This window comes from Dromaius novaehollandiae, chromosome 4 (genome assembly GCF_036370855.1).
Source record: "Dromaius novaehollandiae isolate bDroNov1 chromosome 4, bDroNov1.hap1, whole genome shotgun sequence".
NCBI classification, from domain to species: domain Eukaryota; kingdom Metazoa; phylum Chordata; class Aves; order Casuariiformes; family Dromaiidae; genus Dromaius; species Dromaius novaehollandiae.
In genome coordinates this window covers 48,207,262-48,220,428 of record NC_088101.1, presented here as the reverse complement: position 1 = coordinate 48,220,428, position 13,167 = coordinate 48,207,262, and the positions used below count along the sequence as shown (strand labels likewise).

Sequence of the window (13,167 nt, the reverse complement as noted above, 5' to 3'; positions counted from 1 at the left end):
TGGTTTGGAAGAAGCAAAAATTCAATAATACCATTAATACCTCACCTTCTGACAAGCTTTCCAGAAATGGTCTTAGCTTAGCACAAGTAATACTGTTACTTAATACACAGGATGCTTTAATCAAAAATAGTCTAAGCTCAAAGAAAAAGAAAACACAGTAAAATGCACTGTCCATGATGCATAGGAGACCTATAAAGTAAATGGAAGAGTCCCATTTGTACAGACACAGCAGAACACCAGGCTAAAGCAAAAGGCATCTCTGTTGCAATAAACTGTAAGGTAACGGTCTCTGGTTGTGATTAAAGTGCCCCTTTGGGTTCACCCTCTCTGATGCCAATTCACAGGGTGCAGGTGTACCACATAATCTAGCAAAGGACGAGTTGGGTGTTCATAGACTCATAACCTTCCCAGGAGACCATGACTGACATAAAACCAGGAGTGTGATCTCTATGAAGTTGCTCTGGCTGGAACTGATAAATAAATAGTGCACTCATAAATAGTGCTTATGAGTCAGTGGTGTTATCTTTGGAAGTAAGATCTAGAAAGAGATTTGTCACTATCCATATCACCAAGGTTAGAAGTTATCCTCAAAGACCGAAAAAAGACGGTTTGGTTGGCTGGTTAGATTTATACTGTCAGGTATGTCTAATGCACTTTCCTCCTTTCTAATTTTCTTCAGAACCAAAAGAGTATATGGAAGATTTTGCTAGTAGAAGGGACACATAAAAATAAACATAACTTGGACGTGAAATTTTGGGTTTAAGTGTCCTAGTTTCTCAAGGGGAGCTTTCGTACTTTTCTCCTGAAGGATACTGAGTCAGTGGACAAACTCTTCATGTTGTTTGTGTTCATGTTATCTAGTAGCTGTTTCTCTTCTTCAAATTAGAAGCGTACCATGTGCGGCTTCAAGAATTAACTCAAAGGTCTTGGGGTTTTTGTACCATCCTTGACAATCTTTTATCTTGACAAAAGAAAGATTGTGAATTTTTGAGGGTAAAAAAGTGTGTAAACGTTCACACTTTCCCCATAACATTAAAATTCCATTCCTATGGATTGCCAAGACTTTTTGTGAATAATGATTGTGAAGTTCAGCTAAGCACAAATTAATCCACTGGTGCTGGAGAGCAGAAGAAAGTCTGCTTACGATTATGACCCCAGAAGATTAGAACATGGAATTGATGTTACTGTGCTTACAAAAAATATCACGTCAGAGTTACCAAATATTTCTAGAGTCTATTTATTTCGTGTACTATTTTAACTGGAAATTGTCAATTAATAATTTTATCCCTCTGTGTCAGTTTTAGCCACAGCAGATTAAGACATGATTTTTCTATCAAAGGGCTCCATAATACATTGCTATGAAAAACAATACAACAGTCAGGAAAGTGAGTAATCCAATCCCTTTTGAACACAGTCCTTACATGGGGGTCTTAGATGTAAGCAGATGAATAATCCAATCCTTGTTCTGCAGACAATACGTGCATCTTTACTCATGTTCTTTTAAGTTCCTGAGAAGCCAAGGAAACCAATTTTCCATACTACTTATGTCTGTAGGACCCAGCCAGCTCACAAGGGCAACATCAAAAACCACTCTGCTGACACCAGTACTACTTGTCTTAGGCTCCTCATATGATTTGTATTAACAGAAGATGAGTGAAAGCGAGTTTGATATTAAGTTCACTCTTGAAACAAAAACTTACACAACACATGTAGTAATTGTAATAAAAGAAAAATATGCCTGACGATGGCTCCATGGAAGGAATGTGGTCACAAGGTCCTTCTTGAGCAAGACCAGCGCTATGGTCCCCTGGCAGGATTCACCCGTGGGGAAAAGCTCCCCTTGGTACTGCCCTAGCACAGCTGCAGCTCTCTCAGCTTTGATCCCCCCCAGGCCAAAGCAGCCCAAGGGTTTCCCTGATGTGTGCGATCCAGAAGAGGGGGCAAAGTTTAGGATCATGGCAACGTAAGAACCACCACCTACTATTTCTGCAGCAACAGCCACTTTTCTGCCCATTTCAGTGAAACTGTGCTATGGGCTCCCTGTTGGCCCATGTCCTTTTGCAAGTATAAGACTGTCAGTGTCATGAAGTGGGGGCACAAACTCCATGCTGTGCAGAGCTCCTACTATCGAAAGGTCATAAACCAAATAGCCTGCATTTTCAAAGACCTATCCCTGGATACCAATGTGTTTCAAATTAAGGTAAAACTAGAAATGAATGCAACAAAAAGATCTCTTTGATGACCAGAACTTCTGGTAAACTCATGTCCTTTCTATATATATGTGTGTATATATATCTATGTACATACATACACACACTATGCTGTATTTTAAAATGACCGGGTTTCATGTTTTTCAGCCATACATTCTTAAATATGATGTCCCTGACTGTGAGTGTAACAGCATCTTTTAAAAGCCTTCAGACTATTTAGACTTTTTTTCCCCCTTTTCTAACATTTGCCTTGCTGGAGTTAAACATAAGACGTAGCATGACTTCCTAACAATACCTGCTATTTTTTCACCTCGGTTTCCTCGCTTCATCTGGATCTTTCGAGGTACTGTTTCTCTTAGAAAGACTCGTAGAAGAGAAAACATGTGCAAACACTGCAACGGCGAGGGTTCCTCCTGCCCGCGCGCGCCCCGCTCCCCGCTCCGCTTGCGTGCCGGGATGACCGAGTGACTCTTCACTGGAAGGGATCCACAAAACCGGGCTGGGGCTGCGGCTGGGGCTGCGGCTGCGGCTGCGGCTGCGGCTGCGGCTGGGCGGGGATGCGGGCACCCGAAGACAAGGAAGGAGGTGGCCGCCGCCCGCGTCCCCCCCCGCGGGTGCTGGGTGATGCATCCCCCCCCCCCCCCCCCCGCCCCATGTGGGTCCCATTACGGTCGTTTGTTGCCGGTATAACGGGGATTAGAGCGATTAGCACAAACGTAATTAAATCATCTTCCAATGCACCCATTCGTGCTGGTTGCAAGTGGAAAGGGAGAGGAGGCTTTATGTCACCTATAGTAGCTGGGAGAATTTGTCCTGTTTGGAGGGGTTTATTTTTAAAGGAAAGGGGGAAAGGGAAAACAAGCAAACAAAAAAAGACCCTTCACAACTGTCAACTGTTGCAAACACCAGATTAATGCTGGCCAGACCTTTGTCGTACCATGACCTTACTGTTTTCAAATGTGTTTTCCAATCTGTAATCGTTTGTTATGTCTCAACGTAGAGTAATGAAAGCAAAATAACCCCCCCCCCCCCCACACACACACACAAAAAAACGCTCTGGATTTTTCTCCTTTAGCGGGGGGGTGAGGTGGAGGAAATGCTTTGTTTTTCCTGCGGCAACGACAAGCAAAATCTCTACATTTTGTCATTTGGAAGAAAGAGGTAAACCTGGCAAAAGGATTTAAATATTTACAAATAGCACATGGGTTTTAATCTGATGAAGGGAAAGCGTGTCAGTCCTTCCTGTTTTTTTCAAGTAAAGTGCTGTGGGCAAGTGAGAAACTCCTTATATATATACACGCTATATGGAGGAATCTATTCATCAACATAACTAAGAGAATCTGCACCGCAATCTGTAGCCCTTCCGTTTGCACCAATAAAGTTAATTAAGAGCTTAGAACCTCTGGGCACGAGAAAACGGGAAAAAAAATCACAGGCTAGATCAGTCGTAAAGCGCCCTGACCTGCCTGCGGTGAGGTTGGCGCGGACGCCCCGCTGCCATACAGACCCGCGGGTGCCGCGGCAGGGCAGCACCGAAGGCAGCGCCGTCCCGCAGACGCCCCTCACCGCTGCCCTGAGCCCTCGCAGGCAGCCGGGCCCGGCTGCTGCACAAGGCCGGGAGGGGCAGAAAGGAAACGGCCCTGCGGGACGGCTCCGCAGCGAAACCGCCCGTCTCCCTTTACCCACACACACCAAACCACTAGAAAGGGCCTATGAATTTAAACGGGCAGAAACGGCGGCGTAACCCCCCCCCCCCCCCCCCCGCCGCCCCAGGCCCGGGGAACGCAGAAGACAAGACAAACCCCGGGAGCGCCGCGGGCCGACGCTGGCGGCGGGAGGAGCCGCCGAAGCGGCAGCCGGCAACCTCGCAGGCTGCAGCAGTAACCCCTCTGCTACCCGGGGGCATAACGCCGCGGTGGGTAGTTCCTCTCAGCAATGACTCCGTTTGACACTGAGCAGATCAAGAAGGAGAAAATCCTGTCCGAAGAACTTCAGGATCTGCAGGGAGGAATAACATTTCCGTGCTGCCTGCATACGAGAAAATCCTGAGAAAGACAGCGGGGATGTTCTGCTCTCAGCCTCTCTCAGAGTACACTTCTGTCCGCAGGCAACATTTTTGTTTAAAACGTGCTTCTACGGCTGCAAAATTGCCCTGGGTGCTGCTGTTATTTTTGAAACAGTGCCTCTTTTCAGGGCAAAATTCGGTCGTTAAGAATAGAAATTTCTTTGATTCAACAGGGAGGGAAAATCCCATTCGTTTTCAGAGGTTGATTTTCAGGTACTAGGGAAGCTCCTGACTTTAAATATGTTCCTTTCCTCAATAAAAGCTATTGGTCCGCTTTCGTAATTACTGGAGAGCTAATGCAGCGCAATCATTAGCGCCACATCCGCGGGTGCGAGCGGCTTCTCGTTTACCCGGGAAAGGTTTTACTGCCCGCCCGCCTTGTGCTGCGCTGCGCTGCTGGGGGCGATCTGCAGCCCCCTCCCCGCTTTAAGGCGAATATTTACCAAACTTCCCCGGCTTTCTGCCCACCTCCCCTGACGCCTCCGCTTCGTCACCCCGCAGGCAAGCGGCTCCCCTACAGCCCCCTCCGCAAGCTCCCGCTGCGGCCGGGCACCGCCGCTGCTGATGCCTGCTCCGGCCTCCGCCGGCGCGGAAGGAAGGGAAAAAAGGCGAAGGGGCCGCGGGGGAGAGGGGGCTGCGCTTCCTGCAAGGCGCATTTCTCAGCCCCGCTGCGTTTCGCGACGGCGGGAGGAGCCGCAGGTTCGTGTCCCCGGGCAAAGGGGCACCCGCGGGCCCGGCCGGCCCCGCATCCCGAAAACGCCGGGGGGGGGGGGGGGGGGAACAGCGACAGCGGTCAAGTCCCCTTTACCTTCCGCAGCTGGGACGAAAGCCACTATTCCCCCTTCTGGCGGGACGGGCCCTCCTCGGAGCCCCCGTCTCTTCTGGTAGCCGCTCCCCCTGTCACCGAGCGTGACGCCCCGTCCCGTCTAACACGCACCAGACCCCCCCGTCCCCACACGGGCTCCGGGAGAGGAGGCGCGCACGGCGGCGGGCAGCGCCCGGCTCTTTTGAGGAGTGGGGCTGGACCGATTACCCCACCACCACCACCACCGACACGGAGGTTTGATTTAAAACTGCCTCCTGAGGCGTAAAAATAAATAACTTCCTCGGGACGAAATCCCCATCCCCGAAGCTGACGAGAGCTGCAAACACTAACTACGCGCACGGACGAGGGAAAGGGCAAAAGTAAACAGCCCAGCCCGGGGCTACCTACGCGCGGGGCAGCGGCCGGGGCCGGGGCCGGGGCCGGGGCCGGGGCCGGGGCCGGGGCCGGGGCCGCCGCTTGTGCGCACAGCGCTTCGGCCGGAGGAAACCCGGAGCGGAGCCGCGCGGAGCGGAGCCGCGGGGCGCCCACTCGAGGGAGCCCCTCTGCCGGGGGCGGGGGGGGATTCACCTTCCGCCTCTTTTCCTAGGCTATCCATCTCCGAGGGAAAAAAAAACATAAGAGGAGGAGTCCGGTGACAAGGGAAAAAGGGTAAGAGGCAAAGGAAATCTCCGCGGCCGCGGGGCTGCGGAGGCTGGCGGTATTTGCCTGGGAGAGCAAGCGCGGACGGTGTCGAGACGCGAGAGTCGGCGCTTCTCGCCCTGAAACAAGAGCGAAGGAGCCTGCAGTGAGGCTGAAAAGGAGCGAGTAAAACCCGATGAGAGGAAATACTTCTTTTTCGCCTGCAAATGGCCTGTGCTGCTCGAGGAGTGCAGCGGGATTAGCGAAAGGAGCCGGCCCTTTCGGTTGGGTACGAACAGCAGCGAGACTTGCTCTGCTAGGCATTTTTGTCCTTTAGTAAGTGCTTTGGGCCGTCTGCACGTGCTCTTGTCTCTGCATGGAAGGATCGAGGGGGGTTCGAGATCAGTTATCCTCTAATTTTGGGGTAAGCTCAAAAGCCGCCTAATTCTGAGCCAAGACGGTAAGGACTGAAAACGAATCTAAACAGAGGGCTGTTTAGTTTCTCGCGTAATACCCCCCATTTTTTCTCCCCGTATCTGGAAACCAAACGCGTGGAAGAACGGCGGACGGGCACAAGCCCTGGCGGCGGAGCTGTGCGGCTGCTCAGGCCACACTTGTCCCAGGCGCTGGTCTCTAACTTCAGCTTGGAAGGGCGCATAATACTGAAGGACGCTCCGGGCACATGACCTCAGGCTACAGACCAATCCGATTCTTTCCTGTAACCCCTTTTACACCCACGATAATAAATAACAACTGCAATTAGCAGCCTCAGTTTAACGTCACAATATTCTCCAGCCTCTCCCGATACACTGGAGCAGTTACGAGTAACTAGGCTGATGGTCTGCAGTTTGCAGGTTTCGGTGTTCCTGTCCCGCGCACAACCACTCCCAAACATTTCTTTCCTCGACTTCGACCTGCCAGGTGCTGCCGGAACCAGCCCCAACGCAGCCTGCAACAGCTGAGGCCCTGGGCAAGCCCCCCTCTCCTGGCCGCTCTCCTCAGCGCCAGCAGGCCTGCGGCTCCCAGGAGGGCAAGATCAGTTCCCCTCGGGCGTACCAGTGAAGAAAAAAGTCACTCAGTGAACACACCTGTGCTAGACCTGAGTTCCTGTGCGTGCGTATGCATTTCTAACAATAAATATTAGTACTGTTTCTGATACCTGCTCCTGCCAACTTCTATATATTAGATGCCGAAATAAATGTCATTAGAAATGGCATTTAACTCTTCATACACAGGTGCATATTTGGGTTTACAAAGAATGGAGAGGTTGAAAGAGTCTGTAGTCCCTTCATTAACGCTACCCGGTGTAGTGCATACACCGCTAATCACACGGTGCAACTGCAGAAGAGCAATGTCCTCTCGCCCTGCTCCAGCCCATCTAGGCTGTGACCACAGAGGGTCTTAAGAAAAAGTTTCCACCTGCATGCATCTATTGTCATAATTTCCTATGCATTTTGATATGGATGCAATTTTGATATGGAAATACCAAGCTGAACTGGAAAACATAAAGCTAGGTTATCCGAAAAAAGTTTAAGAATTTGCAAGGTATGGAAAAGAAAACATTGAAGGTGATTGTCCAAATATTTAAAAAGACAACATCTTACTCAAGTTCTGAGAGGCCATTTTTGAAATGAATGTGTACACTTAGTTCGCAAGTTCACTACTAAGGGATTAATTATGGAAATGTTGGATGAGACAACTGTGGACTTTTAGAAGGAAATATCACTCTAAGAGATCCAGTCACTGACTTCCAGTCATAAGAACAGAGCACAATGCATGTTGCTCGGTAGGTAATAGCATTAATCAGGACTCCTGCATCCTGTAGTTGAAAGCAGGGAACAGTAAGGTAAACGGTTCTAAATCCTGTTGTCTTAGAGAGAAATTCTGCATTAATCTATTGCATGGAAGGATAAGAAAGCAGATGAAGAGAGCCTTTTCTGGCTCTGTTGACAGGACGGGAACTTTCTACGCTAGTCCTAGCACCACGTGAGAGAGTGGCCAAAGCGCTGGTTGCCCTGGGGGCATATTAGCCCTTCAGGCAAGTGAAGACGGCACATCTGCAGTTTGCTCACAGGAGCAACTTCATGCCTCAGAAGCAAGTCAGGAGAGAAAGGGTTTTTCGTAGGAAACTGCAGTGCCAGCCTGGGTATTCACAATACGTAGGCACCCTTCCTGCTCTCTGCAGTGTACAGGCACTGTACTGGAGTCCCTCCAGCAGCTTTGGGTGCTGCCCGCTGCTTTGTGCGGTGCAGCTGGGAAGTTTGGGCGCAGGGCACTGGGTGAGGTTTGCCCAAGGCTCATGCAAGAACAGGAGTGCTTTTTCCTGCCTGTGCCCCTCTAATGAGGCAGTTCTCAGAGAAACCTGCTGCATCATTTCTCCTCTTGCATCTACTGGAATACATAAAGAGGAGTGGAAATTTCAGAATGAGCATGAAAGCCATTTTCGTGGCTTGGGCACTCATGTACCAGATTCCTGCATTCCTGCTGCTACAGACTTTGAAAATATGTTTGGAGGATATTGGCATAAGGTGGATGAGGAGCTATTCCAAGCTTCCAATGTACCAAAAGCATCCAGGGCTCATGAAGGGGGAGAGACAACCATCCGGGCTCCACAGGCACTAATACTCGACTAATGAGTGCTGGGAGAGGATGGTGCAGACTGATGTGACCTGGTTTGTACAATCAGCATAGATGCAGCAGCAGTATATCTCCCTTTGCCTGAGCTAATAACCTTGCCAAATGGCTCAGGAGCCTTGTCATGGAAGAAGCTTATTATTCAGGCTGGAACAAACATACCAAATTGCATAATTATATGCTGAGCTTTAAATTATTTTCTTCCCTGAATAGCAGCTCTACAAACTGATGTATACAAATTTAGGAAAAAATCCTTGATAGTGAGACAACATTTGGACAAAACAGGGAACAACTGAAATTGAGTTCATCACTTTCGGAAAACTTTTTTTTTTTTTTTTTTTAAACACCATGAATACTGCCTTCCTGCCAAAAACTAGATACTTCAAGGTTATAAATTCATGAGCACCATTAAAGTTAATGTATTTTAACTAGCATCAGGTTTCAGCCCTATTTGACTTAAAAATGACTGATATGAGATACATAAGCCCTCCCAAAGCAGTGTCTATGTGCCAGAGCCTAGCCTGGGACTAGACTGACTGCTCAGGGTTCTGTATCCCATTATCAAATCCAAAACTCGGCCGTAGTTCACCAAACAATTCAAACATTTTGGCAAACTTAAATTTGGCTATTCTCTTTTTCCTGGGAGACCTTGTCCTTATCCTCACCTACCAGAAGTCACTGGCATGGAAGTGAAGACAAGGAGGAACAACTACTGAACTTTTCTCTTCCCACAGTGAAATATCAGAGTGCACTGTATTATTAGCGATGCTCCAAAACACACGAAGTACATAAATCAGCATTTTCCTCATCTTCCAGAAGTCAGAAACCCTCTAGATTTGAATACAACACTTATTTTCAAGACACTCAAAGGCTGATTCCTAGGGCTGCTACATAAAAATTTACAAAACCACTCAATTTTGCCTGACTTGTTTATGGCTGCTGAAACCTGTCCAAGGGGACAAAACCTAAAAACCACAACTATGGATTAGGCGCAATAAAAGCTTTAGGATTTCTGAATCATGGTTTTGGACTCAGATATGTAATTCTTCTTTCAATTTGGTTCCATAATACTTCAGTTCAATAGCTGTGTCCTTTTTGATTTTTATTTCCCATGCACCTTGAATTGAACCCTGAATAAAGAGAACTAAGCCCTAAGACCACCTGGGATGGAGAAAGTAAAAATTTCTTTGTGGAAATCCCCTGAGGACCCTCATCCAAAAGACTTTACTAATACTACTTTCTGCTAATCACTGGTGGAGTTCTTTATAAGCTGTGATTGTCTCTACTTTCCTTAAAGAATGGCATGTTGGTGCATTAGTGTTAGCTGGCTGAAGCAGATACCCAGCAAATGGGAGACTGAGACTCAATGCATTTTAACCTGGTAGGGCTCAAACCCATATTTCTTAGGAAAGTTCCCTAACCACAATTACTGTACTTAAAAGAAATACAAGAAATGGATTATAAGTCAAAGGATGCGTGCAGATACCCTCCCTCTCCACGGAGTATTTTGGGTTACGAACCATAGAAGACGGGGCAGTTGGGTCCATCCCTACACAAGGCAAGTGAAGCTCTGGCGACAGGTGGGGTTAAAGACACAACCCTGCCCTGCGTGTTCCCCTGGGCCAGAGCAAGACAGCTCCGCCTGGCCAGCGGGTGTTTTTTGATCATCCTGCTGCACCCACCCGCGGGACGGGCGCAGGGGAGAGCTCCCGGTCCCGCCCGGAGACAGGCACCTCCAGGTCTTCGCCGAACCAGGACCCCAGCGAACATTAGGCACAATCGTGCCGAGAACCCAGAGGCGGTTATTACGTGTCGCAGCGTGTGGCGTGAAAAAAGCGGGGTGTCACAAAGCCAGGCTGCGTGCGCTGGAGGAGTGAGGGGACCGCGGGGGAAGCTGTGCAGAGAGCCAGGCAGCGCTGACGACAGCTGCAGAAGCAATCGCGGCCGGGCTGGCGGAGAGCGGAGGCAGAGTGCCAGATGGCCAAGCAGAAGGGCCGAGCGCTCCACAAAAGCCCCGAAAGAAAGAAAAACCCCAAACGGGGAACGAGCCTTTTGGGGCGACACAGATTTCATTGCGAGGTAGTCAAAAAACTCCACGCTGCCTGTTCTTTTTCCAAAGGGCATGTTTTCTCAGATACCTGCTACAAAAGTATTGCAAAATCTGGCCTAATTGATTGGTAAATGAAAAAGCCACTAGGAAAAAAAAGTTTTCTTCAAGGGGAGTTCGATGTTCTGTTTAGCCTGCCCTGTCATTTTTCTTGTCTCTCTTCATATTCTCTATGTAACCCAGGAACGGCCAGAAAAAGAGAGAGAACCTCTGCTTGTTTAATTGCTTCCTGAAAATTTGACAACTACTACTTCAGTCTCATTGGATAATCTACTTTTAAATTGCCTAGTCTTTCAAAGACAGCATAATTATTTGAGTACACTTACTTCCCTAGCTATACATCATGCCTATCAAAATTAAATGTTTCCAACATACCATTGCAGTGTTTTAACATTTCACTTCTGTAATACATTTAACAGTAAATTGATCCTATACTTCCTTGTTAACAAATTTTCATACCTTTAGCAGTAGAGCACAGCTAGAAGTCAGATTTCTTTTCTCTCCAATTTGGGAATAAAATAAAGAACGGCATTTAAAGAATGACAGAGGCTTATAAAATGCAAAACATGATGGTAACACCTTTGTGATGTTTAAAAGTACTATCCTCTAATTCTGTTTAAAAAAAGACCATTTCATTTATATGACTCCTTTCTGAACAAAATATTTCAGCAGACATAACCTCATCAGTTTACAGCTTCGCTTCACATATACCCAGAATAATAAAGGTTCTTTGTAGAAATTCACATGCTTTTCTGAAAATTTTCTTTTAAAACAATAAAATCATTTATGAAAAATGAAGTAGAAATAATTTAGTATACTCATTTATTTAAGCGTATTCCACCAATGTTTTAACCTAAAAAAATGCCACCAATTCTGAGAAATTGTATTTTTCTATTATCTATATGATTATTTCTGCTTCTGTATCATCAGGAAACTAGAAATGCCCTTAACATCATGTCTTATCAACATTACTTATCAAAATATGCATAAATTAACCACATATTCAAGGCATAACCACTGTAATGGGTGTATGTATCATTCAAAGCTGAAAGACAGTACTTCCCCACACCATACTAGGATTTCTTCTGCAAAGAAATGGGGAGCTAAAGGCAGTCATGAATACAGACTTCTCTCTCAAATATTAACATCACTTTTGAGCATGCCTTTCTCAGAATATGCTGAGGGTTTTTTTGCTTGCAGTGAGACACAGCACTAAGCCACGTTTTCAAAAGAGAGAGCGGTTTTATTTGCAGGAACGCGTGCAGACTCCCAAGGTGGGTCCTGTTGGTATATACACCACACGTGTGTGTACGCACGCAAGCCAGAAGACTGTCTACAGCACATGTGCAGGTCAATCCAGCATGAGTAAAACCAAAAGCAAACGGGGTAAAGAAACAGCACGTTAAAAATAGGAAAAAGAAAGGACCCCTCCCCCCCGGTTCTAAATCATTACAAAGACTGCAATATCCTGTTATCCACTGCGGTAATATCATATACAAAATAAAGAAACAAATGTTGCCCTTCCGTGAAAAGAGATAATAAAAGATTGATTCATTAAAAAGAAAAAACAGAGAAGATAAGAAATACATTGCTTTAAGAGCTGTGCTCAAGAAAAGCACAGACTGACATAACTTTCAAGCAGCCCAAATTTCTTCATACTGGTTGTTACTGTTATCTTACGGAGCAAACAGTATAGACATGAGATAAAAGACAAGTTAAAGCCATTGTATGCCTGGTTGCCAAAAACCCGTCTTTAAACCGGGCTATAGACCTAGTGGAGAAGAGTTTTGTATGCTAATCTTCATTTATTTTTTCCTACCACAAATCTAAAAAAGACAGAAATAAGAGATTAAAAAATGCTGAATATGTTTTTGGGGAGCTGGTAACAAATGCGTTTTACCCTAAAGAGGTAATTCTACTCATTAAGGATTAGTGTGGATTTTACACATTTATCCAGCATCCCTCTTTAATTCTGTTATTATGGTTACCTACGATTAGGTAGATATCTGGAAGGCAAATGTGTCAAGTTGTAACATTAAACAATGAGAAAATAGCTACACCATTTCAGGTATCAATATTTTTCAATTTAGAGTCAAAAAATTAAAAGCAGTTACTTACTTGCCTCTAAAATTCTGGTTCATGATTTCACTGATTTATTAAATCAAGTTTCCTTCTCATTCACATGGTGAACACACTTTAAAAGCTCAGAAAATATTCAAAATGGTAATTCTCATTAGAGCTTATGAAGCTTCTGCAGAAATAACATATAAAATAATAAATAATAAGCATAAATAAATCCTCACCCTTCCCCTACAACAGGATCAAGGCAAAGCAATGTATGTGAAGTGAAAACTGATACACACAAGAAAATATTTAGACACTACACACACTGCACGGAACTCAAAAAGGTAGGCTTCAGTCCAGAAGTATTTGCAAGATTTGGGGCGGTAGGGAGCGGGGAAGATCAATTTTGCATGTGTTAAGAGAGTTTACACACTAAGGCTGCTGAACAAAAGAATTAGAGGTAAATGCCTACAGTCAGACTCTGAGGATCTTATTTAGGCATCTAAAGAAGTCTGGCCAACGATTTGCACTAACATTAATGGAAAATATTCTGCACTTCTGAAAAGTATGATAGGTACCTAACCGCATAAAAAAAGGTCTTTGATTAGGCAGCAGGCACATTAAAAGAAGGGAGTAACATTTT

At 46.2% G+C, this 13,167-nt stretch overlaps 1 long non-coding RNA gene across 1 annotated transcript in view; it reads right to left on the bottom strand.

The window, feature by feature from the left end:
• LOC135328236 (uncharacterized) overlaps positions 1-5,233 on the bottom strand; it is a 31,751-nt gene extending 26,518 nt beyond the window's left edge. Inside the window, exon 1 of the long non-coding RNA XR_010389031.1 lies at positions 5,084-5,233. This is a non-coding gene — a long non-coding RNA (uncharacterized LOC135328236). The remainder of the gene's footprint in view (positions 1-5,083) is intronic.
• Positions 5,234-13,167: the final 7,934 nt, after the last annotated feature.